The 27003-nt window shown below is 43.4% G+C and overlaps 1 protein-coding gene across 8 annotated transcripts in view; it reads right to left on the bottom strand.

Moving 5' to 3' along the window:
• The window catches only part of ADARB1 (adenosine deaminase RNA specific B1), a 489575-nt gene that overhangs the window by 174990 nt on the left and 287582 nt on the right, over positions 1-27003 (bottom strand). Inside the window, exon 1 of one of the 8 annotated variants that reach the window (XM_033944608.1) lies at positions 9026-9081. The exons of the other annotated variants lie outside the window; for them this stretch is intronic. The gene's annotated coding sequence lies outside the window, so the exon portion shown is untranslated. Of the gene's footprint in view, positions 1-9025; positions 9082-27003 lie in introns of those variants that run through there. 8 annotated transcript variants of the gene reach the window in all.

The following is a 27003-nucleotide window of genomic DNA, read 5'->3' as shown; positions in this document are numbered from 1 at the left end:
TACCACGAGTGATTTCCTTCACTCGTCGGTGCACCAGCTGCCCTCTCCTGCCTCCCCAGGCGAAAAACCGTATTCATGGTTTTTCAATATTCACAGGGGTTCCTGGAACGGAACTTCTGTGAATATCGTGGGAGTACTGTATTTAGAGGTGCTATCTATTTAGGTAGAACTACTGGATATCTACATCTAACTTGTAATATTTGGTGATGATGGGTACAGTAGTCCCCCAATATTCACGGGGGTTGTTCCAGGAACCCCCGCGAATGTTGAAAAACCGTGAATACGTGTCAAAGTAGCTCCTGATTGGTGAGGCTCGGCTTTAGTACAGGAAGAGGCAGTCGGAGCATACTGCAAGTGATTTCCTTCACTTGCCGGCGCTCCGGCTGCCCTTTCCTGCCCGGTCATTCGCGGTTAGAAAATACCATGAATGACCGGGACCGCGAATCGCAGATCGCGAATGACCGGGGGAGCACTATATTTATAGCCCACCAAATCCCCAAACAAGGTTTGAGGCAGGTTGGCATATCAAGAAGATCCATTAATCAGGAAATTGAACAAAATTAAAGTGTCATATAGCAAAAGATCATAAAATCAAAAAAGCTATCACATACGAGGCATAAGGCTCATAATAAAAATTTAGAAAATAAATAATGTTTCAATATCTCACAAAACTGAAAATCATTTGAGCACATTCATAGGCAATGTACTCCAACTTTTGAGCAGCTAATATTTTAAAAACTTTTCATTAAGAAATACCTACTTCTTTATTCCCTTAAGAGTATTGCAAAGCAGAATAGCTGCAAGAATGAGCTCTTAACTGTACAGTAAATACTGTATCAGATGGGCCAATGTCCTTCAAAACTTTAAAAGCTAAATTACAATTAAGTTGGATGTTTCCTGTTATACCAACTATATGTACAGAGCATCTAGATGTACAGAAGGTAATTCCATAAATGGGTGCCTAATAAAGGTGCTGGCTATGGCATCTATTTAAAACCTATTTTATAAAGAAATGTAGACACTTACCGTATTTTCACTCATATCATGTGCATACGTGTATAACACGCATACGCGTATAGCGCGCGGGTCCAAAACATTTCTGTAAAAAAAATTTTATATAGCATGCACACGCGTATACTGCTGCTATAACCTCCTCCCACTCCTGCTTACTCTCGGAGAGAGCGAGACCAGAAGGCTTTGAGCATGTGAAAATGCTCAAAGCCCAGTCCAGCCCGGCACAAGGAAGAAGGAGGATCTCCCTCGCACCGCCCAGCCCAGCCCAGCAACAACGAGGGAGGATCTTCGGGCACTGGCACGTCCTGTGCATTGGTGCTGGTGCCGGTGCCCAATCGGGTAAGAGATGTTTTGCGGTGCTGGGGGGGATGTAGGATCGCGGGGGAGGGGGGGTGACGCGAGCGGGAGGGAGGATGCCGGTTCGCAGAGGGGATGCCGGATCGGAATGAAAAAAAAAAATTGTACAACGCGCTCACACCTATAATGCGCACGGTTATGCACGGTTTGTAAAATCGTGTATAACGCGCGCGTTATATGTGTGAAAATACGGTACTTTCCTTTATAGAATATTCTAATGCAATTGATAGAAAATTAGTGTTGACTTGATTTAAATCACTAGTCAGAAAGCCTTTATTTAAATCATGCCTATGACATTATGAATAGATCAATGAAATTCATTTACTAAAAAATATTTAAACATTGTATGAATATACAGTACAGCCTCATGCTACATAATTAAAACTAATCTTTATTTCATGATGAATAACTTTTGGAACAGAAACTTATCTGTCCAGCCACAAACAAGATACAATTGGAGAAAAAAAATGAAAAGGGTGAAGCATTTGAAGAACACAACTTTCCAACAGTTAAGCACAGGGGTGAATCTATTTTTCCTTGGAATGTGAAGAGAGGAATCGCCAATAGGAAAAAGTGAGACCTCATTTAGATTATTATGTACAATTCTGGAGACCGCAACTTCAAAAAGATATAAATAGGATGGAGTCTGCCAGAAGAAGGCTACTACAATGGTCGGTGGTCTTTGTCTTAAGGCATACAGGGACAGACTTAAAAATCTCAGTCAATAATAATAAAACCTTTACCGCATATGTACAGTTGACATGCCATGATCCCTGTCTCTGTGGTCCGTAGCTCCGTGGCAGAGACATGGTACAGTACTACAGTGTGCAGTACGGGCGCCGCATACAGCCTGTGGCAGTTTGTAGCGCGTGCGACACTTTCCACAACTTCCTCCAGGCTGCCAGGGCGCCTTTTCTTTCATCTCCGATGCCGGCTGACTTCCTGCCGCTTCCGGGACGCTTCTTCTTCTCACTCCTAGACCAGCAGCGACAGCAGCCATGGTCTTCTCAAGCAGCCGTGGAACATTTATTAGGCCGGCCCATTTCGATATTGTGAGTCGGGCTGGCCTAGCAAAAGGCCCGAGGCTGCACGGCCTAGCAGATGCTGGACAAGGGGAGTAGGTAAGGAAAAAATTTTACTACAACGCTACTGCTGGATAGGGGGGAGATAAAAGGAAGGGAGAAGGGCTGCTGCTGGACAGGGGGAGCAGGGAAGGGGTGCTGCTGGACAGTGGGAAGGTAAAAGGAAGGGAGAAGGGCTACTACTGGACAGGAGGAGCAGGCAAGGGGTGGTGGTGGACAGCCGAGGAGAGAGACAGACAGACAGAAAGAAAGAAAGAAAGACAGACAGACAGCGGCCAAGGAGAGAGACAGAAAGACACACAGACAGAAAGCGGCCAAGGAGAGAGAGAGAGAGAGAGAAAGAAAGAAAGAAAGACAGGCAGACATATCTATTCTAGCACCCATTAATGTAACGGGCTTAAAGACTAGTTTGTATATATTGGATGAAAGGCGAGAGAGGTGAGCTATGATAAATAGCTACGTAACATAAAAGCACATAAAATAAGCCTCTTTCAACAGAAATGAAACTCTGGAATGAGGGCGGACAAGGATTAAAGTGAAAGGGGATAGATTCCAAAGTAACCATAGAAAATACATTTTCACAGAAAGGGCTGTGGAGGTGGTGGAGGCAAAAAGTATATCCTCAAACAATGGGCCACGACCCCAAATTGGGTCACAAGATTTGCCTTTGGGAGTCACAATCTAGGTGGGTTCTCTATAGGTGTGTCATTATTCAGCACTACTAGGGGGTTACAAAATTTTATTTGGCTGCAATCACTGAGTCAAAAATATCAGGAAGAATTATCTTAGAAGCTAATGCCCCACAGCAAGTGAAAAAAAATGAAACTGAAAAGAGCTTGGCTATTTCATCAAGACATGATATGAAACATACCTCACAATCAACAGGGAAGAAAAGGTGAAGATTCTGCACTGGCCTTCACACTTCCCAGACAAATGTAACTGACAACCCGTGGGGAGATCTCAAACATGCAGTGCAGGCAAAGAGACCTAAAATATTTCTGAGCTAGAAGAGTTCTGCCAGAAAGAGCGGAAAAAATTCCAAAAGCAGTAACAGACGTTTAGTTAGCTATGGGAACATTTGGAAGTTGCTACTTCAACCAAAGAAACTGCTGACTGAAAGTGTGTCGACTTTTACACCTCTCATGTTCCCTACTTTATTATTTTTTAAAAAAAAAACTTTGAATCTGTAACAAGCAAACAACCAAAACAGTCTGTGAGATGAGGGATCATATCATCTGTGGGTCAAATTCAAGGATGATGGGAAAGAACAAAATCAGAGACTGGTAACAGAGCATCAACTGAGTATGTACTACATATTTAGTCCTGTCATTTTGAGTGTCTTTCTGTAAACCGTTTTGTCAGTGGCTCTAACAAAATCTGGCATCTATGTTAATGAAACATTGATCGTGAGTACAGGAAGAACACAGGAAGTTTATGTCTCGTGCTTCATGGGGTGCGATATATATTTATCAGGGAGATATTGGGCTTGATTGCATAGCTGAAAAATGGATGATCAACAACTTACATAAAAGGGGTTGATATTCAGCTTGCAAATTCACCACAATAAATTAAGGGCTCCTTTTACTAAAGTGTGCTAGCGGTTTTAGCGTGTGCTAAATGCTAACGCCGCCATGGAGCTTGCATTATTATTTTTCATTTAGCGTGTGGTTAGTGCACGCTAAAAATGCTAGCGCACCTTAGTAAAAGGAGCCCTAAGTTCTGGCACCAGCGACTAACTTTTTACATACATTCAAGGTTGTATTCATCGGTAACCACACTGACACTAAGGGGGTAATGCTACATAGCATGCCATAAAATTAGGCACCTATAAGGTGACTTACTGTAGGCAAGATAATGGCAGTAACGTATCAAAACAGGAGCAAAATGGTAGTTAAACGAGTGCACTTAAGCACTATTCTATAACTTGGCACCTACATTTCTCACGTGTAATTGTAAAGGAGGCATTTACTTGGGCCATCTTTTTTTTTTGCCTTTGGTTTGGTACAGCACCGGCCTCCCCCCTCTGTGAAATTTCACAGGGGGGGAAGCACATGCAGACCTTTTGCACCTGCTTTCTGCGCATGCAAGTTTTTGTTGAAATATAACGCACAGACAGCCAACGTAATACATTTGCAGCGGAGTCTTGTGCTAATGCTTAATCCACAGCTTCCCGACAAAGAAAATGCAAACATTTTGCTCCAGGAGACCAACAGGTTAAGTACAGAAAGAGTGAGCTAACGTGGGAGAGCAGAGGGGAAGCATGCACACAAGGAACTGTGGTAGCAATAGTAGCCCATTCTGTGCTCTTTGGGGACAATGGGATAGAAAGCAAATTAAATAAATAAATAAATTGGGGACAACGGGATAGAAAGCGAATTAAATAAATAAATAAATCTGGGACAACGGGATAGAAAATGAATTAAATAAATAAATAAAATTAATTAATTATATCTTGCACAGTAGTCTGAGCACACCAAAATTCTATCAGCACCCAGATTTATATGCATATGCATCTGAACATTTCTTGGAATGCTATTCTGTGCATAAAATCTTTGCTATTCTGATATTTATGCACAGAAAATCCTTCCAGAAATGGTCAGAGGTATGTGCATGCCACTTCAAGTGCCAATACCATTTTTTTTTTTTTGCTCTGACCTGTACATGTAATGTAATGTAATTTATTTCTTATATACCGCTACATCCGTTAGGTTCTAAGCGGTTTACAGAAAATATACATTAAGATTAGAAATAAGAAAGGTACTTGAAAAATTCCCTTACTGTCCCGAAGGCTCACAATCTAACTAAAGTACCTGGAGGGTAATAGAGAAGTGAAAAGTAGAGTTAGAGGAAAAATAAAAATAAAATAAACATTTTAACAAGACAGCATTGATCTAAATACTTTGGAAGGTAGAAGAGAGGAGAGAAAGGAATAGAAGCAGAAGGGGGAGCCGTTGAACAGTAGAATTCTGGAGTGTGTGCAGCTCACTTCCTCAGGTCTGTCTTTTTTGCTTTTATGGAACCCATAAACAAGTTGTGGATCTTATATAGGGTTACCAGACTTCTGGATTTACCCGGACGTGTCCTCTTTTTAGAGGACACGTCCAACACTTTGTCTGGGTTTTGAAAAGCTTCCACCTCGGGATCACGTCGGGAGGGCATCTGCGCATGCAATGTGGTGACATCACGCGCATGTGTGTGACATTGAATCATACCTACGCATGCACGGATGCCCTCCAGAGTGGCTCCGAGCATGAGAACAGATTAAAGGGGGGGGGGGGCTAGGCTAGGGCAGAAGGGGAAGTGACTTGGGAGGAACTGGGTGTGGGGCTATGGGTCCGGATTTTACAATAGTAAAATCTGGTAACCCTAGTCTTGCATACTTGCAGTGGGCACTGACTGCAGAAGCAGCAACTAGAGAATGACACGGGGACAAATTTGTCCCCATCCCCACAGGAACTCAATTTCCCCATTCCCGTGAGTTTTGTCGCTATTCCTGTCCCTGCCCTATTCCTGTAAGCTCTGCCATAACTGCACAAGCCTCGAACACTGATTTTAAAGTGTTTGAGGCTTCTGCAGATGAGGATGGAGCTTGCAGGAATGGGGCAGGGACAGGAAAAGAACTCACAGGGACAGGAAAAATATGTCCCCGTTTCATTCTCTAGCAGAAACTATCTTTACACTTCCTCAGGTTTGGATGAAAAGCCCCAGTGCTGAGCTCAACCTTCTGGTCTTCTATGCACTTCTCTGCATTTGCACTGAATAGCTAATAGCCTCATTAACATGAGATTTAAATGCAGCTGTGTGGAGATAGCTCATGCACAAAACTCATTTTTGCATAGGGTACTCACAAAATAATACACTCAAGTTTAACCAACAGGTGTGGCACTTTACCACACCAGCCCCAGAGTTGAAAATGCAAATTACGTTCCTCGTTCCTCTCCCAACAAACTAAATAACACTAGTGTAATATGATCAGTGTCAGATACGTTGCAGCACTTTGAATTAATTATAAAGTTTTTTCCCTCTTATTCTATAACAGGTCACCTAAATGTAAGCATCTTTTTTGCTTGATGAAATTTATACAGTACTGTCATCCATGAGCAGTGGCATAGTAAGAAGGGACGGGGGTACCACTCCAGGCATGGTCTTTGTGGGGGGCACAGACACCTCTCCTCCTTTCTAATCTCCACATACCTTTCTAAATGTTTGCAGCATGAATATCTTCCACTTGCGGCTCACACCCGCTTCAGCTCTCTTCTGACAACACTTTCTGGTTGCGGGACCAGGACATGATGTCAGAAGGGTGTTAAAGCCAGCATGAACAGCAGGTGGAAGATGCTATTCGTTCCAGCAAACATTTAAAGAGATATGCAGGGGCGGGGGAGCTATCACTCGGTGCACCAATGCCACGCGCCCACCTCCCTCGCTATGCCACTGTCCATGAGTGTAAGTGTACACTTATGCACATAAATGGCAGCAAAGTATTAAGCGCTATTCTATAATTTAAGCCTGCATATAAATTAGTGCATACAATCACGAGGGTGTTCATGGGAGGAGGGGCATAAACGGATCTGCCATTTACATGCTTAGTTTACACTTTGAGGGTATATAAATGTCACATTTAGGTGCTCGCATTTACACCAGCCATAGATCTGATATATGTGAACATACCTAAATGTAGACTTGCCAATGCCAACTTAACACTAGTATCCTATAAGAACATGTAACAATCATATGAGGTCTGTTCAAAAAGTTCCAGAACAGTTTGAATTGCGCACCAATGAGGAAGTTCTTTTGAGACATTCTAGGCGGCATTGAGTAGCTTGAAACCTCACGAGTAACCTCCTTTTCTCCGTTTGTTGATATCTGTTTTCATCTCCGAGCTACAACAGTTTTTGTGAAAGTATGTTTTCGTGATCGGCTATTTTTCATCGTCTTCGACCTCAATGAGCAGTGCTACAGCATGAAGTTCTGTTTCAAGTTGGATAAGATCGCTCCAGAAACATGAAATGTTGAACTGGCTTATGGGGAACATGTCATGAGTCATGAAAGGTATTTTGAATGAGTCAGAATTTGTGAATTTTGTGCAAAAACGCAATGATTGTTCTTTCCCAGCCACCTTACTCTCCTGACTTGGTCCTTGCTGACTTCTTGTTTTCTAGACTTAAATCCACGCTGAAAGGAATGTGATTTGACACCATTTAAGACATAAAGCAAAATTTGAAGCAGCAACTTTTGGTGATACCCAAATATGTGTTTAAGGACTGCTTCCAGAAGTGGAAATAACATTGGGAAAAGTGTATATGTAGGGAAGGGGAATACTTTGAAGGGGACCCAATGGAATAAGTTGTAAGATTATTTAATAAATTTTTATAAAATCAGTCCTCCAACTTTTTGAACAGACCTCGTATTCTTACAGAATGGGCTCAACTCACGGAAAAGTAGGCGCTTACTTTTGGCAACTTCTTAAAGGATAGCCTCCTTAGCATGCCTATTGGCCAACCCAAATAAAGACCATTACATTAGTCCATTTCAGAAAATACCAGAGAGCCATTTAAGGAAATAAATTATTTCAAGTCATCCACAAAGTGGAATTTATAAAAGAAAGATTCAATAGCTACCCTGACCTGCTCAAGCAGCTTTAAGAGAGAGATCACAGAGATTTGCACTTTACTTCAAATAGGGATAACAACATCATCTACTTTGAATTCAGTTAACATACCAAGTAACATAGTAAATGATGGCAGATAAAGACCCGAATGTTCCATCCAGTCTGCCCAACCATACATGCTCCATAAATTAATCATTTAATTTAAATGGTCCTTTTTCTTAGATATTTCTAGGCCCAGTGTAAACGCAATTGATATCTCACACCATCAGGAAATCAGAACAGGTTCTATTTCCTTCATATTTAATAGGGGGAAAGAGAAGGGACTTGTATACTGCATTTTTGTAGTTATACAACCACACTCAAAGCAGTTTACATACAGGTACTTCAAGCATATTCCCCATTTATCCCAGTGGGCTCACAATATATCTAATATACCTGGGGTAGTGGAGGATTAAGTGACTTGCCCAGGGTCAGAGGGAGCAGCGTGGGGTTGAACTCACATCCTCAGGGTGCTAAGATTGTAGCTCTAACCACTACGCCACTCTCTCTTTAATACTAATACATTGACCAGTGGAGAGCCTGTTCAAATGTTTTAATGTCTGAACCACAAGGAGCTGGCCATGAACAATGATGAACTCCAGGGAGTTCATGAATATGCAAAAAATACTGACTTTACTGAATGTCTTGACATGGATTGGGTTTTGGCCTTTGACTGCGTCAGGGGTCTACAAACATATGAGAAAGCACATGAATACAAACAATAAACATACATACAAAGATATCATATAAATGTGTGTGTCATGTGGACAGTAATGTTAAAAAATATTATAAAAATATAAAAGTTAAATAGAATGAGCAATCCACCATATGGAAAAATAAATATGAAAACATGAAGCATAAATAAGACATATCAATAACTGGAAATCAATAGAAAGAACGATATACCGTATATAAAATTTACCAGGGTACGGTGGCCTCAAATTAGAAAATGATTGGTAGAAGAAAGCAGAGATTGAATCCTGGCAAGTAATTCATAACTATGAATGCTGAAAAAAATTATACAAATAAGTAAAACGTCAATGAAAAAAACATACTGAAAAACATCACAAAACTGAATCTCATGATCCTCACATTTAAACAGAAATAGGCAACAGCAGAGAAATTTGTGCAATACTTTACCCCTAACCCATCACTTGATAGCTATTTAACTCAAATTTATTGGTTCATGGTATCAAAAGCAGATGAAATGTCAAGCATTACCAAGAGTGCTGCATCTTTAGTTTCTAGTTGACATCTTATGGGGCCTGCTGTGGAGATCAAGAGCTTCTCTGTGCTAAAGCTCTTGCAAAACTCATCCTGATAATAATCTACAACACTGAACTCAGGAAATCATGAAGTTGCACTGGTTCTGGTTTTTCAATTAGCTGGCCAATGACAGATTAACACTGGTTTTTTATAAGGCTTCGACCGCAGGTCGGCAAGGTAAATGCTCCGATGCTCATAGAATTCCTATGAGCGTCTGAGTATTTGCCTTGCCATCCCACAGTAGAAACCTCTACCATGGCTTTGTAAAAGAAGCCTTAAGTATGCTGCAGTGCAAATAATGAAAAAGAGATGAACATGGGTTTTCTCATGTAACACAGTAGAACAGTGGTCTCAAACTCGCGGCCCGGGGGCCACATGCGGCCCGCCAGATACTATTTTGAGGCCCTCGGTATGTTTATCATAATCACAAAAGTAAAATAAAACAGTTTCTTGATCATATGTCTCTTTAGCTAGAAATTATAATATTATTATTAAGACTTAGCCAAAAGGAAAGATTTATAAACTATAAAGAGTTTTACCTCATACAAAATTGTCATTTCTTTAATAAGACATTAACTATTTTTTTCTGAGGCCCTCCAAGTACCTACAGATCCAAAATGTGGCCCTGCAAAGGGTTTGAGTTTGAGACCACTGCAGTAGAACAACAAAGTTCCCTTGCTTTGAAGGCACAAATATAGGTGTCCAAAGGCTACCCCCCCCCCCCACAAGTAAGTTCATACATCACAAAATGATAGGCTTCAGAGTAGAGAATGACACGGGGACCGTTTACCGCAGTAAACTGTGGTCACCGTAGTAAATCCGCAGACATTTGCAACTTGTTTACCGCAGGAATGGGGACAAGACCTTTCACCACCCCGCGAGAATGGGAACAAGACCTTTTACCGCCCCGTTGGAGTGGTGAAAAGTCTTGCTCCTGTGGTAAAAAAAACTTGTGCCCATGTCAGACTCAGCATCTCTTCCCCAGCTCCTCTTGTGCCTATTTTACCTTCAGGAGCCAGCCATGCCACAATGAAGACAGAAGAAACTCAAAACCAAAGCCTGAGACCAATGTGATTTGAAGAATAAAATTACCAAACAAAAGGTAGAAAAAATAAATTTATTTTATATTCTGTGATTAAAATATTTCAGATCTGAAATATGTATCCTGCTAGAGCTCGTATGAGACATAACTGGCCACCGAAAAGCCCAGGCTGTACTTCTTTAGCTTCAAGCTGGCTTAGGGCTCTCTCTCTGACCAGGGGGCAGTTGCCCTAGATGCACTCTCCTAACACTATTCCTGCCATGTGTGACTGAAGAATTCTGTTAGCTTGATTTTTCTATGTAGCATTCTGTAGTAATTTGGTTTGTTCAGTTTTCACAATAGTGGAGGTGATTATTTGTGAAAGGGAGGGGAGAGAGGGGTTTTGTTGATCCTTACTCTGTATTATTTGTGTTTATAAAATGACAATTATACAAAATATTGTCTCTTTTTATATTTTAATAAAATAAGTTCAATATAAAATCATAACTATTTGAGGCTTGTGCGGATGTGATCTGACAGTTTGTAAGGTGGGGACGGGGACTGAGTTTGTGGGCATGGGGCAGGGACGGGGCAGGAATGGGGACCAAGCTCATGGGGACGAGGCAGTGACGGGGACCAAGCTCGTGGGGATGGGGCGGGAGAGGTGATTAATTTTTCCCTCGTGTCATTCTCTACTTCAAAGCTTCCACCAAGAAGGGACACCCACCACACCCAAATCATTTTTGGAAAGAAGGAACACTGAACTCTAGCAGCAAAGGTGACTGAACTTGACAACAGTTTACTTGACCGTGAAGCTGTCCCATAAATTTATTAAGAGCACAGAAATGATCAGCCTTTATAGGAAAGATAAACAAGGGGAAAACTGATTTTATTTTATTTTTTCATGTTTAATAAGGTTCCACATGAATGACTACTTCGAAAAATTGCGAGTCATGGAATCGAGGGTGAAATACGTGGATTAAAAATTGGCTGGCGGATAGGAAACAGAGAGTGGGTGTAAATGGACAATATTTGGACTGGAAAAGCGTTAGCAGTGGAGTGCCGCAGGATTCGGTGCTTGGATCTATGCTCTTCAACATATTTATAAACGATCTGGAAATTGGTACGACAAGTGAGGTGATTAAATTTGCGGACGATACAAAGTTATTCAGTGCAGTGAAGACGTAGGAGAATTGCGAACATCTGCAACGTGACATAAACACACTCGAGAAATGAGCCGCAACATGGCAGATGAGGTTCAACGTGGATAAGTGTAAGGTGATGCATGTCGGTAACAAAAATCTTATGCACGAATACAGGATGTCCGGGGCGGTACTTGGAGAGATCCCCCAGGAAAGAGACTTGGGAGTACTGGTCGACAAGACAATGAATCCGTCCACGCAATGTGCGACGGCGGCGGCAAAAAGGGCAAACAGAATGCTGGGAATGATTAAGAAGGGGATCACGAACAGATCAGAGAGGGCTGTCATACCACTGTACCGGGCCATGGTGCGCCCTCACCTGGAGTACTGCGTCCAGCACTGGTCGCCGTACATGAAGAAGGACATGGTATTACTTATAAGGGTCCAGAGAAGAGCGACTAAAATGGTAAAGGGGCTGGAGGAGTTGCCGTACAGTGAGAGATTAGAGAAACTGGGCCTCTTCTCCCTTGAAAAGAGGAGACTGAGAGGGGACATGATAGAAACATTTAAGATACTCAAGGGAATAGACTTAGTAGATAAAGATAGGTTGTTCACCCTCTCCAAGGTAGAGAGAACAAGAGGGCACTCTCTAAAGTTGAAAGGGGATAGATTCCGTACAAATGTGAGGAAGTTCTTCTTCACACAGGGAGTGGTGGAAAACTGGAATGCTCTTCCGGAGGCTGTTACAGGGGAAGACACCCTCCAGGGATTTAAGACAAAGTTGGACGGGTTCCTGTTGAACCAGTACGTAGGTAGGGCTGGTCTTTGACCTGGGGGCCACCGCGGGAGCGGACTGCTGGGGATGATGGACCACTGGTCTGACCCAGCAGCGGCAAATTCTTATGTTCTTATGAAATATTAGATTACTCTTGTTCGAGCAACACAGGCAATGGAAACAAACAATGAGTAATCCAAAAATTAGGAATAATTGTTTTCCTTCTTTAAACCATGATTAGATGTGGGGTGAGGGCATAACAGAATGATAAAGGTGTCAAATATAAAAAAATGAACTGTTATCCTATATGAATGCCATTTTAGCCTATGGAGATAAATTAGGGATTTTGGTGGTCTGCTTTACACCGAGATGGCTATTAGAGGCTGTGTACTCAAATAGGGCCCCCTCAGGGATGGTATGGCAGTGTTCTAAAGAGGCCTCATTGCTGACAGCACTCCAAGGAACCATGGAGAGCAAAGTTTCTGTCATGACTTGATAAAGTATTTTTGATTATGCCTGTGTAAGACAGACATGGGGGAAGCCACTGCTTGCCCTGGATCGGTGGCGTGGAATGCTGCTACTATTTGGATTTTTGCCGGATACTTGTGACTTGGATGGCCTCTATGAAGATGGGATACTGGGCAAGATAGACCATTGGTTTGACCCAATAAGGCTATTCTTATGTTCCTATGCTAAACATGGCTCTATGGGCAGAAAAAGCAGTTTGTAAATCAGACTTTAAAGGACCATGAGAGTTTCTTGGATGTAAAGTACAAATGTTTCCTGATTTTTCTAGAGAAATTCAAAAGCGTCGTAGAGAATTTCTACTTTTGAAACCTGGAGTCACTTCACTGGGCGTGACGTTTTACTTAAGATATCCTTGCAAGAGTATTATTTGCTACCGTTCAGTTAAATATGTTTGGTTTTTTTTAACCTCATCAGTTAACCGCTTTTCTGGCTTTGTCTCGACTGGATAAAGAGGAATCAACAATAGCTCAATAGTTTACATAAGCTGTTCTATACCTCAGTTCTGTCTGTAATTTGTCTAATTTCTATAATAATTTTTTCTTTTTTTCTTGCTTAACGTAATCTTGGATCTCTTTTTTGAGGACTTGAGTTGGATTAGTTGAAAGAATTTTCTTTATGTTTATCGTGATTCATATTTGTTATAAATTATATTTCACTAACCTACTTTCTGTACAAGTGAATACTTGAATATACTATTAAAATGATGCATATTTGTTTGTATTGAGCACCCTGGAGTGCCTGAGCATTGTATTTGATATTGTTTGCATCAATAAAAATTGTTTGAACCTAAAGGACCATGATCTCAACTTTCACCTTCAGTTTTGATCTCCTAGAGCAAAGGAAAGTAAGTGAAGCAAAAAATTGCAGGTACAGTGAATTTGAAGGAAATAACCTTTCCTCGGCGAAGTCTATTACATTAGTTAACATTCTCACTGCATATCTGTTGTGAATGCTGAACCACTGGAAATGAGATGATAAATCACATAAGAGTTCAATTTGAGGGAACTAACCATGTAATATGAAAAGGGAACATATTCAGCACTTTCTTTCTCCGTTAGATATTAACTGTTAACTAAAAAGTCAAACATCCATTTAGGATTGTCTATAAGGTGCAAAGAAATATATAATTCCACTGATTTATCTTTTCTGAATTTAACAGCATACAAAGCAAACCTAATAGTCATGAAGAACAGTTTTTATGCTTTCCAACAAATGGATAGTTGGGAGAGAAAAAGGGTTTGCTATCAAGTATGTTTATCTATAGGTACAATAACTGTACAAAAAAAGAGTGGTGCCAGCTGAGAAGACCAATGGAGGAGGCCAAAGGCCGAAAAGAAGTGGGTCTTGCATGAAATTGTATATCCAGTGGCCGTAAATATAACGATTTGCAAAACACGAGTCATTCTCAAAAACTTGTGCATGCAAATAAGGTTAGCAGAGAATCGTGGAGGCTTGCTATATTTGCATGTGACGAGTTGCTGGTGATAGCGATCGGCACATACGCAGAATACACCCAAACATTTAAAAAAAAAAATACTCCAGAATTATAGGATGGCAGGAGGGATGCCCACTCCCTCCCGCTGCTGGGGTCCCCATCCCTATCCCAACACCCCCGACAGAAAGGATGCCCAATCCCTCCTGCAGCTGGTGATTCCCACCCCCTGAAAAAACAACCCCCCCCCCCACTGGTAGTAGGGATGCCCACCCCTCCCCACACCCTCTGGCAGGAGGGATGCTCACCCCCCCCCCCCAAGACATCCCCATACTTTTCATTCCACGGCTGGCTGGAGAGATGCCTATTCCCTCCAGCTGGTAGGCCTGCCTCTTCAAAATGGTGGGCCTTCCCTTCCCCAATGCGGAGGAGCCTAAGGCTCTGATTGGCCCAGATGCCTAAGCTCCCATAGGAGAGGCCTTAAGTGCATGGGACAATCTAAGCATTACCAGGGATGTTGGGGTTAATGCAGACCACAAGGAATTACTGTTTTGTTTTTTAATATCCCCTTTCCTATAAGCACTCATGTACTGACAGGAAGGTAGACATTTTGGCAATGAGCTCTACGTTACTGCAAGTTTTTAATATGGTAGTAATTTGCATGCTTATTATTTAGTACATAATTGTAGTACATTTTTTTAAATATAATTTGCAGCAGAAGCAGCATGCTCAGCCATCAAGGCCCAGCTCTACTGCGTGGCTTTCTGCATTGGCTCCCATTTGCTCTTGGCCTAAAGCATTTTCCATCCTCATTTCTTTATCATTTTTGTTCTCTTCCCTCCATATGTATAACTGTTAGCAATCTAGCTCCTCAAAGGTGGACACCTTCTGTCATCTTCTCCTTTCTGTCTCACTTACCGTATTTTCGCGGATATAACGCGCGCGTTATACGTGATTTACGTACCGCGCATACCCCTCGCGCGCTATATGCCTGAGCGCGGTATACAAAAGTTTTTAAACATAGTTCCCCCCCCCGCCCGACGCCCGATTCACCCCCCCAGCAGGACCCGCTCGCACCCCCACTCCGAACGACCGCTCGCACGCGCTCCCACCCGCACCCGCATCCACGATCGGAGCAAGAGGGAGCCCAAGCCCTCTTGCCCGGCCGACTCCCCGACGTCCGATACATCCCCCCCCCGGCAGGACCACTCGCACCCTCACCCCGAAGGACCGCCGACTCCCCAACAATATCGGGCCAGGAGGGAGCCCAAACCCTCCAGGCCACGGCGACCCCCTAAACCCCACCCCGCACTACATTACGGGCAGGAGGGATCCCAGGCCCTCCTGCCCTCGACGCAAACCCCCTTCCCCCAACGACCGCCCCCCCCCCAAGAACCTCCGCCCGTCCCCCAGCCGACCCGCGACCCCCCTGGCCGACCCCCACGACACCCCCACCCGCCTTCCCCGTACTTTGTGTAGTTGGGCCAGAAGGGAGCCCAAACCCTCCTGGCCACGGCGACCCCCTAACCCCACCCCGCACTACATTACGGGCAGGAGGGATCCCAGGCCCTCCTGCCCTCGACGCAAACCCCCCTCCCTCCAACGACCGCCCCCCCCCAAGAACCTCCGACCGACCCGCGACCCCCCTGGCCGACCCCCCCCACCCCCCTTCCCCGTACCTTTGGAAGTTGGCCGGACAGACGGGAGCCAAACCCGCCTGTCCGGCAGGCAGCCAACGAAGGAATGAGGCCGGATTGGCCCATCCGTCCTAAAGCTCCGCCTACTGGTGGGGCCTAAGGCGCGTGGGCCAATCAGAATAGGCCCTGGAGCCTTAGGTCCCACCTGGGGGCGCGGCCTGAGACACATGGTCGGGTTTGGCCCATGTGCCTCAGGCCGCGCCCCCAGGTGGGACCTAAGGCTCCAGGGCCTATTCTGATTGGCCCACGCGCCTTAGGCCCCACCAGTAGGCGGAGCTTTAGGACGGATGGGCCAATCCGGCCTCATTCCTTCGTTGGCTGCCTGCCGGACAGGCGGGTTTGGCTCCCGTCTGTCCGGCCAACTTCCAAAGGTACGGGGAAGGGGGGTGGGGGGTCGGCCAGGGGGGTCGCGGGTCGGTCGGAGGTTCTTGGGGGGGGGCGGTCGTTGGAGGGAGGGGGGGTTTGCGTCGAGGGCAGGAGGGCCTGGGATCCCTCCTGCCCGTAATGTAGTGCGGGGTGGGGTTAGGGGGTCGCCGTGGCCAGGAGGGTTTGGGCTCCCTTCTGGCCCAACTACACAAAGTACGGGGAAGGCGGGTGGGGGTGTCGTGGGGGTCGGCCAGGGGGGTCGCGGGTCGGCTGGGGGACGGGCGGAGGTTCTTGGGGGGGGGCGGTCGTTGGGGGGAGGGGGTTTGCGTCGAGGGCAGGAGGGCCTGGGATCCCTCCTGCCCGTAATGTAGTGCGGGGTGGGGTTAGGGGGGTCGCCGTGGCCAGGAGGATATGGGCTCCCTCCTGGCCCAATATTGTCGGGGAGTCGGCGGTCCTTCGGGGTGGGGGTGCGAAGTGGTCCTGCCGAGGGGGGAGAAGAATCGGACGTCGAGGGGGGGCATCAGGCTTTCAGGATGGGGACAGGACTTCAAGGGGGGACAGGCAGATCTTCAAGGGGGACAGGCAGACCTTCAAGGGGGGACAGGACTTCAAGGGGGACAGGCACGGAGAGGCGGGGCAGTGCACCGAAAGTCAGGGGCGGGTGAACGGTGAGTCGGGGCAACCAGAGGAGAGTCGGGGCAGTGCACCGAAAGTCAGGGTGAGTCGGGGCAACCAGATGAGAGTCGGGGAGGGCGAAAGGAGAGTCGGGGTGGCCAGAGGAGAGTCGGGGAGAGCGAAAGGAGAGTCGGGGTGGCCAGAGGAGAGTCGGGCAGCATGCGCGTTATATGCCTGAGCGCGGTATAGAAAAGTTTTTGTACATATCATCGTGATTTCTGCGCGCTATACCCCTGTGCGCGTTTTACAATGGTGCGCGTTATATCCGCGAAAATACGGTACTCTTCCTCTCTCTTTACCCTTTCATGCCTCTGCTTTCCATCCTGACCCTATCAGCTCATAACCCTTTTTCACTATGGGCCCCTCTCCACTCCCAGCCCATGTCCAATTTCAACCGCCCTGACTCCCTCATACACTCTAGGCCAGGGGTGGGCAACGTGGGCCACAATCCAATCGGGTTTTCAGGATTTCCCCAATGAATATGCATGAGATCTATTTGCATCCACTGCCTCCATTGTATGCAAATGGAACTCATGCATATTCATTGGGGAACTCCTAAAAACTCAATTGGATTGCGGCCGTCGTTGCCCACCCCTGCTCTAGGCAGAGCCACATTACACCATAAGAATTGCTATACTGGGATAGATCAAATGTCCTTCAAGCCCATTATCCTGTTTTGAACAGTGGCCAACCCAGGTCCCAAGTACCTGGCAAGATCTTGAGGAGTAAAACAGATTTTATGTTGCTTATCCTAGGAATAAGCCATCTCAATAATTGCACATGGACTTCTCTTTTAGGAAATTAGCCAAACCTTTTTTAAACCCTGCTAAGCTAACTGATTTCACATAAAGCAGTATAAGATTCACAATCATGATCTCCTAAAGAACGACATAAAATGCTAGCTTGAGGTAAATGAGTAATGAAGATGTGGAAGATAATTTTACAAAAGGGTGATTATATAGGCTCTATTTTATAAAGACAAGTGCGTACTTTATAAAGACAAGTGCCTACTTTTTAAAATAATAGTGCTTTGGCAGAGAACATGCCTTGAATGTAGGAATGAATTTGCTGGTGTCAATGAAGATATGCATTTATCCCCAAATTCTATCTATGGCGCTTTGAATTGTGCAAGCAGATTTGGGCATATGCCCAGTTTGTGCATGCAACTTAATTGGATGAGCCAATTAAGAACATCTGCATTAATTGAATTTAATTTAAATTTAACACATGGTACCAAAAAATGGGGTGTGGAAATAGCAGAACCACAGGCAGATTAGGGGTATTCATCACATTTACGCATAATTACAGAATGGCTCCAAGGCATAAGTACTATTCTATAAACTAGGGGTGCCCAACTCGCCGATCGCGATCTACCAGTCAATCGCAAAGGCAACGTGAGTCGATCGCGGAGCCGTCTTTCAAAACTCTACCGCACAGGAGTCCGTGCCTTAAGCTGTATGTTCAGTAATGCTGCCCGATTTGCCGATTCAAATCGAATTGATTCATTTATTTAAAAAATTGGGCTTGCCGATTCATTCATTCAGTGCTGCCTCTCGCTGGCCATCCACTGTCGCTGCTGCTCCTGCTTTAGCAGGTTCCTCGGGTCAGTTGGGAAGTGTTGCAGTGCACAGGCGCTCTTTGTAGCATCCTCCGGCTTTCCCCTTGGCCTCCCAGTCTTACCTTCAGCTAATTAGGGCAGCTTGCAGAGATCGCTGGTGCTGTAGCGATCCTTAACAGGCTGCCATCAGCCTCCGTAGCACGTTCCCTCTCCCGCAATCCCACCCTTGACAGGTATATCATTTTGACATGGTCATTTTAAAAGTAGCTCGCAAGCCAAAAAAAGTGTTGGCATCCCTGCTTTAAACCTTACTTAACTTTAGTCGTTGTTTATAGAATAGCACTTATTGGGGGGGGAGGTCAGTGCCAATTTTCTTAGAAGCAATATATAGAATTCAGTCCTTTATGCATATATGACGCAGATGAAGATATTTCATAGTCTATGTATATGGGTGCTAATTTCACAGCCCTGCATATTCAGTGGCAAACTACGCAGCATCATGCCATGGTGCATACATTTACATCAATCTGTATTTTATAAGAGGTCATTTACATTTATATTTGGCTTTATCCAAATAGAAATGACTTTAGTGGTGTCTTTATAAAAATACCTCCAAAGTGAAGAAACAGGCAGGCCTAGAAATACTATGGACTCCTTTTACCAAAGGCGCGCTTGCGCCTTAATGCGCGGAATAGCGCATGCTAAATTGCCGCACGGGCTAGCCGCTACCGCCTCCTTTTGAGCAGGCGGTAGATTTTTGGCTAGCGTGCGCTAATCCGGTGCGTGCGCTAAAACGCTTAGCGCACCTTCGTAAAAGGAGCCCTGTATGTATATACAGTATGTTTCTTACTTTGGGAGAAGTCAAAAACCATACAAATCCCACCGATTCGACAGATTAAGGGAAACCCCAAAAAAACGAAACAAGGAAACTGTGGAAGAAATAAAATGTCAATAGTACAGTTCAATATAGAAACTCACAGATGGCATCCATATAGTTCCATAATGTGATCCACATGAGATGAGGGTCCGATTATTGACATTTTATGTGGAGTGACAAATATTTTTTATTTACTTGTTGGATTGAATAAACCGCCTGCATCAGGATCATTTCTTCCACAGTTTTCTTACTTTAGAAGCAACATCCAAGTAAAATGGGTTCTAGTTATCTTTGGATGCTGAAATCTTAACTTAAATTTCTGAAACTCAACTTTCTTTTTTTTTAATCCAATGATTAAAAAGATGTTCCCACAAACTATTCCGAATATCAAACGCTACTTTTCTTTTTTTAAACTATATCATGAACACACTTGATGAGAAGTGGCGCCATTTAGGTGTCCTTTTATCAAGTCACAGTAGAGCGTTTTAGCGCGGACCGGCGAGGTGAATGCTCCAACGCTCACAGGAATTGAATGAGCGTTGCAGCATTTACCTTGCCGGCCCGCGCTACAATGCTCTACCGTGGCTTGATAAAAGGGGCCCTTAGAGACTTATACTGAACACTCAGTTATAGAAACAAAGCTGCAAACTAGAAAAGCTCACACACAAAACCTAACCCAAGGAAAGGGAATGGACCATTCATAATAATGACAGGTATGACAGGGGAAAGAACAGCTTACCAGTTTGAAATCCTGGAGTAATTTTTGGTACCAGTGAACTACTACACTAAATTCCATAGTGAACCAAGTAATCTTAGCAGCTACATTCACATTTGAGTTGATAAAGAAGCCACAAGAAATAGTGCCTTTGAGATAATAGTTCGAAAGGGAGATAAGAGGCAGAGAAGAATCTTAAATCCCTCAGGAAATTTATTTGCTGCAGTTATCACTCATAATTCAGCCACTGCCACCATATGACAGCACCGACTTATCAAGCGTCAGCTCAAATCTGTCGCTATTAGATCTTCAGGAGCTATGCATTTTCAAATTAACTTGTCCACAGGCGACTAAATATTTCTGTATCTCAACTGACCTTAACCCAGCTCCTGATAACTCTGAACTTAAACAGCAATGCATTGAGAGAAAGAAAAAAAAAAAAAAGCCCCTCTATCGAAAACTTTTTTTCATTTCAAAATGCCGATTTCATTTTATAAATCCTCTCTGTGAGAACAGCCTTTAGGCCCATTAAGCTGACCTTCGTGTTGGCTCAAAGCTGAAGACTAACCACTGCTACATGGTACACTCTGAGGAATTATGTGATCCTGCATGTACAATTACTATAGGCAGAGTTTCTGAACCACCAGTCCACATCAACAATTTTGCCTATTCATGGGAGCAGTAAGAAGCTTAGGCCCCTTCTTATCATTCAGGAAGGCTTTGAAGACAATTCTGTTTGCCACGCACTTTGGAAATTAACTACACTTCTCCCTATGTATTCGCGGTTTCAGCATTCGCGGTTTTGATTATTCATGGTTTTTAGCTTCCTGGCTCCTCCCCCCAAATTACATCAGCTTGCATAGAGAAATCGCTGATTCCAAGCGTTTACAGAGAAAATAGACGATTCCCGGCACTTTCTTCACCGTGTTTTGCCTCTCCTTCAGGAACAGGCCAGGTCTCCCACCATGTTATTCACAGTTTCACTATATTCATGATAGTTTTTAATAGAAAACAGTGAATAACATATGAAAAAGTTATTCACGGTTTTTCTGTATTTGCGGTTCTGTTAACCCCCTATCACAGCGAATACGGAGGGAGAAATGTACTCCTACCTCTCCTGTTTTAGCCCTGTTAGTTCTTTTGCATTTTTCCTTTTCTTAATGTTAACCGAGTCGAGCTCCAAATTGGCTGATGACCCGGTTTATAAAACGAACCCCCTCTTTTACTAAGGCGCCTAAACGCTAATGCATCCATAGAATATAATGGACACGTTAGCGTATAGCGTGCACTAAAACGGCTAGCGTACCTTAGTAAAAGGATCCCTAAGTTTTAGTTTAGCAGTAGATGGAAAACATTGGCTCGTATGTGTGTAACCCATTCACCCCCAGACAAAGCACATGCAAACACAGTCATAGGAACTAGCAGAATTTCAAAAGGCATGCTTTCCTCCTTTAAAAAAAAAAAAAAAAAAATTACCATTAACTGAGGTACTCTAAAGTGCACTCACACCCCAAGGCCATCCTTTTCACTGACAAATATAACTAATAATGCAACATGCAGGAGATAGCTGGAAGGTCCCCACTAGAAACCCAATAGGGTAAACACAGTAGAGATCCCCAGGATATGATAAACAAAGTAGAGACAACTAGAATTATCAGGATATATGCAAATTTAAAGATGAACATAGAACACGATACAGGCATTATGTGTATAAATACGTGGAGGGGCATAATTGAAAGGGACGTCTAAGTCTGTTTACGTCCAACTCGCAAGTCGTCCAAAGTAAAAAACAGCCTAGGACACATTTTCGAAAAATACGTTCAAAATTATTTTACTTTCGAAAATCGTCTAATTATACATCCTGCCAATCTGATCATCCAAGTCGCTAAATCGTCCATCTTTATACCACATTTCCGTCCAATTTTTCGTCCAAGTCCAAAACGCCTAGAACAAGCCCTGTTGGACGTGGGAGGGGTCTGCAAAGTGATGGACCTTACAGGGCACTGCTGTGAACTTCAGAAATAGAGTGCCATGTCTTCATCTCACTACAGCTTCCTTATAAATAATGGTGAGCCCCCCAAACCACCTCTAAAATCCCCTAAACCCTACCACCCCAATAGCCCTTATGGCTGCAGGAGCCACTTATATGCCAGTATAAAAGGGTTTTGGGGGTGTATAGGGGAGTGCACATGTTTAAGTATCAATGCAGTGATTACAGGGGCTTATGGTCATGAGTCCTCTTCTCCATGGGTCCCTAACCCACCCCCAAGACGACTTAAGCTGCCTCTGTGTTGGACGACTAAGCTTTCCTATGCCAGGCGGCCAGGTGATGATGGTCTGGAGGCTGAATTTTAAAGTTGTGATTAATATTTTTATGAGCGGGGCGGCGGTGATCACTGGGGTATTGTGTGGGGGTCTGTTTTATGTGTTTGCAGTGCTTATCTGGTGACTTTAGGTGTTTTTTTTTGTTCCTAACCCTCTCCTGGAGGACCACCAGGCCAGTCGGGTTTTCAGGATAGCCCTAATGAATATGCATGGAGCAGGTTTGCATGCCTGACTCCTCCATTATATGCAGATCTCTCCCATGCATATTCATTAGGGCTATCCTGAAAACCCGACTGGCCTGGTGGTCCTCCAGGACAGGGTTGGGAACCACTGGTCTAAGTCACAACGTCCAAGTTCCGTCAATCGTGGGCTATATAACTTTCGGTTATACCTGCTGTATGACTAAGTCTAAGCCGGCCCACGTCCCGCCCAACTCCCGCCCTTGACACTCCTCCCGAAACGCCCCGTTTAGTTTTGGTCGTTCAGCGGCACTATGAAGGCCTAGGTCGTTTAGAAATATGTCAAAAACCCGTTTTTAGTATCGGCACTTAGACGTTTTTCAGAAATGTTCGTCCAAGTGCCGACTTAGGCCGGTTTTTGGACGTTTTTCTCTTTCGATTATGAGCCCCATAGGATTTACTATGAACAAAATACATGATATTAATATTATATGTGAAATCATCCACCTTTAGATGTTTTTACGGCCTCAGCCCCACACATGTTTTTGTTTTGTTTTGTTTTTTATCATTTAAATTTCTCCAGAATTCTTTTGTTCAACGGTTCCTCCTTCTGCATCTATTCCTTTCTCTCCTCTCTTCTGCCTTCCAAAGTACATAGTTCAATACAGTTTTGTTAGAATGTTTATTTTCTTATTTTTCCTCTATCTCTACTTTTCACTTCTTTATTACTCTCTAGGTACTTTAGTTAGATTGTGAGCCTTCGGGACAGTAAGGGAATTTCTAAGTACCTTTCTTACTTATAATTTTAATGTATATTTTCTGTAAACCGCTTAGAACCTAACGGATGTAGCGGTATATAAGAAATAAATTACATTACATTACATTACACTACACCACTAATACAAATTTATAGGATGAAGAATTATGTGGACTTTCATCATCAGCCATAAATTCATATTCTAATTCCTCCATCATCTCAGTTAATATTTATTTGTTCTTTATAAATATATAAATTAGTTTCATAAATGGTGTTTAAAACTTTTCAGCCACTTATCTTAACAGGTGACATGACCCGGGAAAAGTAGGATGATCGATTATGGTATAAATGTGTCTTTATTGAAAATCATCCCAGAAAACGCTAACTCTGTTTTGTAACCCCATTACAGAAGCTCATGTAAACTGCTCTGAATTGACTATTTGGGTTATTGCCAGGTACTAGTAAGCTAGATTGGCCACCGTGTGGATGGACTACTAGGCTAGATGAACCATTGGTCTGACCCAGTAAGGCTGTTCTTATGTTCTATGGCTGAAGCAAGCCATTGATTTGCTTACTGCTCAGGCAGCATGGAGCTTGGGGCCTTGAGCAGAGGATCTCTTTAGTTGGCAAGGCTTGGGCATCGTTTAGTCAACGAACGTCACTGAGAGGAGACCTGAGAGAAAATGTGTAGCCTAGGGCCACCCAGAACCAAGTTTGGGAACCAATGGTCAATATGTAAGTCACAAGTCTTTGCATGTAAAATAGGCTTTACAGCAGAAAGGGCTTTACAAAGCCTCCATATTGTGGCTTTGTTATTAATGTTTTCACCCGTAGATAATAAAATGAAAATGGAAAACTACAGTATTACCAGATTATGTTTTGCCTCAACATTTATTAGAGTAAAGTGTTGGAGGATGGTGCAGGCATTATTTCTGAATAATTTTCATTAAAGTTTTTATTGTTTTTTTTTTTTAATTTGTCAATCATAAAACAGGATGAACAAAGGAAAAGGATTTTGTATTTAGTTCACGCCTTTTTCAACAATAGGTTAAGGTGAGTTGGCATTAAGTACAATAGAATATTTTCCTGTCTCCAGAGAATTTACAATCTAACCCCCCCCCCCCCTTTTTTTTTTTTTTTTACAAAACTGTGGTGCATTTTTTAGCGCAGACGCAGCGGTAACAGCTCTGACACTCATAAGAATTCTATGAGCGTCAGAGCTGTTACCGCTGCGGCCGGCGCTAAAAACCGCACTACAGTTTTGTAAAAGGGGGGAGGGGGAGTTTGTATCTGAAGGCAATGAAGGGTGAAGTAACCTGCTGAAAATCAGTGAAACTTGAAGCCGGTGTCCCTGGTTCTCATTGCACTGGCTCTAGCCACTAGGCTACTCCTTCACTAGCTTTCTAATATGATCAACTGCTTTTCTCTAGCAATTGGGATGTTTTTTTTTCCCAATGTGGTGTTACTGGGAGAAAAACTCAAATGATGTCTACGCTCATTTTGGGGGGAGTAAAAACATTTCAATGGCCTCAGTAACTGCACTAAGGGCTTCTTTTACTAAGCTGCAATAGCGTTCTTAGAGCACGTAGCATTTTAGCGTGCGCTAAACCCATGCTATGTGGCTAGAACTAACGCCAGCTCAATGCTGGCGTTAGCGTCTAGTGCGTGCGGCAAATCAGCGTGCGCTATCGCAGCTATGTAAAAGGAGCCCTAAATCTTTAGCCATGGGAATTAAGCCTTAACGCACTAGTTATTATTCTAGCTCGAAATACATCATAACGAAATTAAATTGCTAGAGAAATTGTTTCTTCTTTTCAACTCTCATTCTGATGAAAACCCTGACCCAATACCCCAGACAATCCTTCAAGGTGGTATATCCTTGCTAACCATAAGACTTTCTAAGTGCCACTCCTATAGTTGGCAAGGCTCTAGACTAGGGGTAGGGAACTCCGGTCCTCGAGAGCCGTATTCCAGTCGGGTTTTCAGGATTTCCCCAATGAATATGCATGAGATCTATTTGCATGCACTGCTTTCAATGCATATTCATTGGGGAAATCCTGAAAACCCGACTGGAATACGGCTCTCGAGGACCAGAGTTCCCTACCCCTGCTCTAGACGCAGCACCTGTCATCTTTCCTACATTCAGAGAATTATAAGTGTCTCCATGATGCCTAACTCCACAAAAAAACTTCTCCACTGCAGCATGCACAGCTGCAGCCGTAATCAAGGGGCTGGCCATGAAATTTCTCTTATAAAGGTTTCATGCAGGACAATGTCTCCAAATAGGTTCTGTCATAGGGGAAAACACCCTCCAGGGATTCAAGACAAAGTTAGACAAGTTCCTGCTGAACCAGAACGTACCCAGGTAGGGCAAGCCACAGGGCGCTGGTCCTTGACCAGAGGGCCGCCGCTTGTGCGGACTGCTGGGCACGATGGACCCCAGGTCTGACCCAGCAGCGGCAATTCTTATGTTCTTATGATGTAATTGCACCCATCCCAAGACTAAAGGTTAACAATAATCTATAAGAAACCAATATATACTGTTCTTAAATTCCCACTCATGCAGTGAAGCCAAATGTTAAATGTTAATATTCTTCAAAGTATTTTCACAACCTGTTTTATAGTTTAAGTTCTATTTTTTTCTACAGTTGCTACAATTTGATACATCGGTCTGGTTTCATAAAGCTCTAAAATAGACTTAGGGCTTCTTGTACTAAGCTGCATTAGGGCATTAACGCGCAGTAATATCCTGCGTGCGCTAAAAACGCTAGCGCACCTTAGTAAAAGGAGCCCTAAGTACAAGTGCCAGCTTTGACTTGCAAGGCAGATGTAAATTAAAGAAAAAAAAAAAAAAATCTAATTCACGCAATGATAAATTCATTGGATTTTATACTTTCCTTATCACAATGGCCGCCATTGGAGATATTATACCAAGCTTTTATTTTTTTCTTGTACAATTTGCTTGTAAAATTTAATCAGCCAAGAAGCCCAGGAAAAAAGGCATGGAAATCTGCAAAAATAAAATTGTAGGATACGAGGACCTCCTAAAGTAAAATGAGGGCACAAAGTCAGTTGACCTTTAAGCTGGGTTTCCCTAAACCTTTGCATCTAATGAGCTCATCATAGATCCAATATACTATTTAGCAAGAGTAACTAAACAAAGGAAACCTTGGCTCCCATCATTAGAATTTAAAATTCCTAGAAAAATGATTTGTGATGCCTTTTACAATTTGCTGATAAAAATTTAGGAATGGCCAAAAAAAAAAAAATAAAGAAAGATTCTACACCATAAAAAGCAAGCTGACACGACCAGAAGTTCACTAAATCATTCAGCAAATGAAATGTGCATGCTGCCATTAATAGGGACTGACAAGAGACCTTGTAGTGTCCAAATGTATCAATCAGGTAACTACCAACACAACATTCAGAAGAGTTATAGTGGTATGCAAATAAGAGAAAAACCTAATTTAAAGCACAAAAATTATAACAGCCTTTATTTCTCCCCCCCCCCCCCCTACTCCACACTTACTTCTTGATTTGTTAGTCCGCTACTTTCTCAGGAATGCTTCGCAGTTCTCCAAGGATAT

The sequence above is a fragment of the Geotrypetes seraphini genome, chromosome 5 (assembly GCF_902459505.1).
Source record: "Geotrypetes seraphini chromosome 5, aGeoSer1.1, whole genome shotgun sequence".
NCBI classification, from domain to species: Eukaryota; Metazoa; Chordata; class Amphibia; order Gymnophiona; family Dermophiidae; genus Geotrypetes; species Geotrypetes seraphini.
This window is presented reverse-complemented; position numbering and strand designations above follow the sequence as displayed.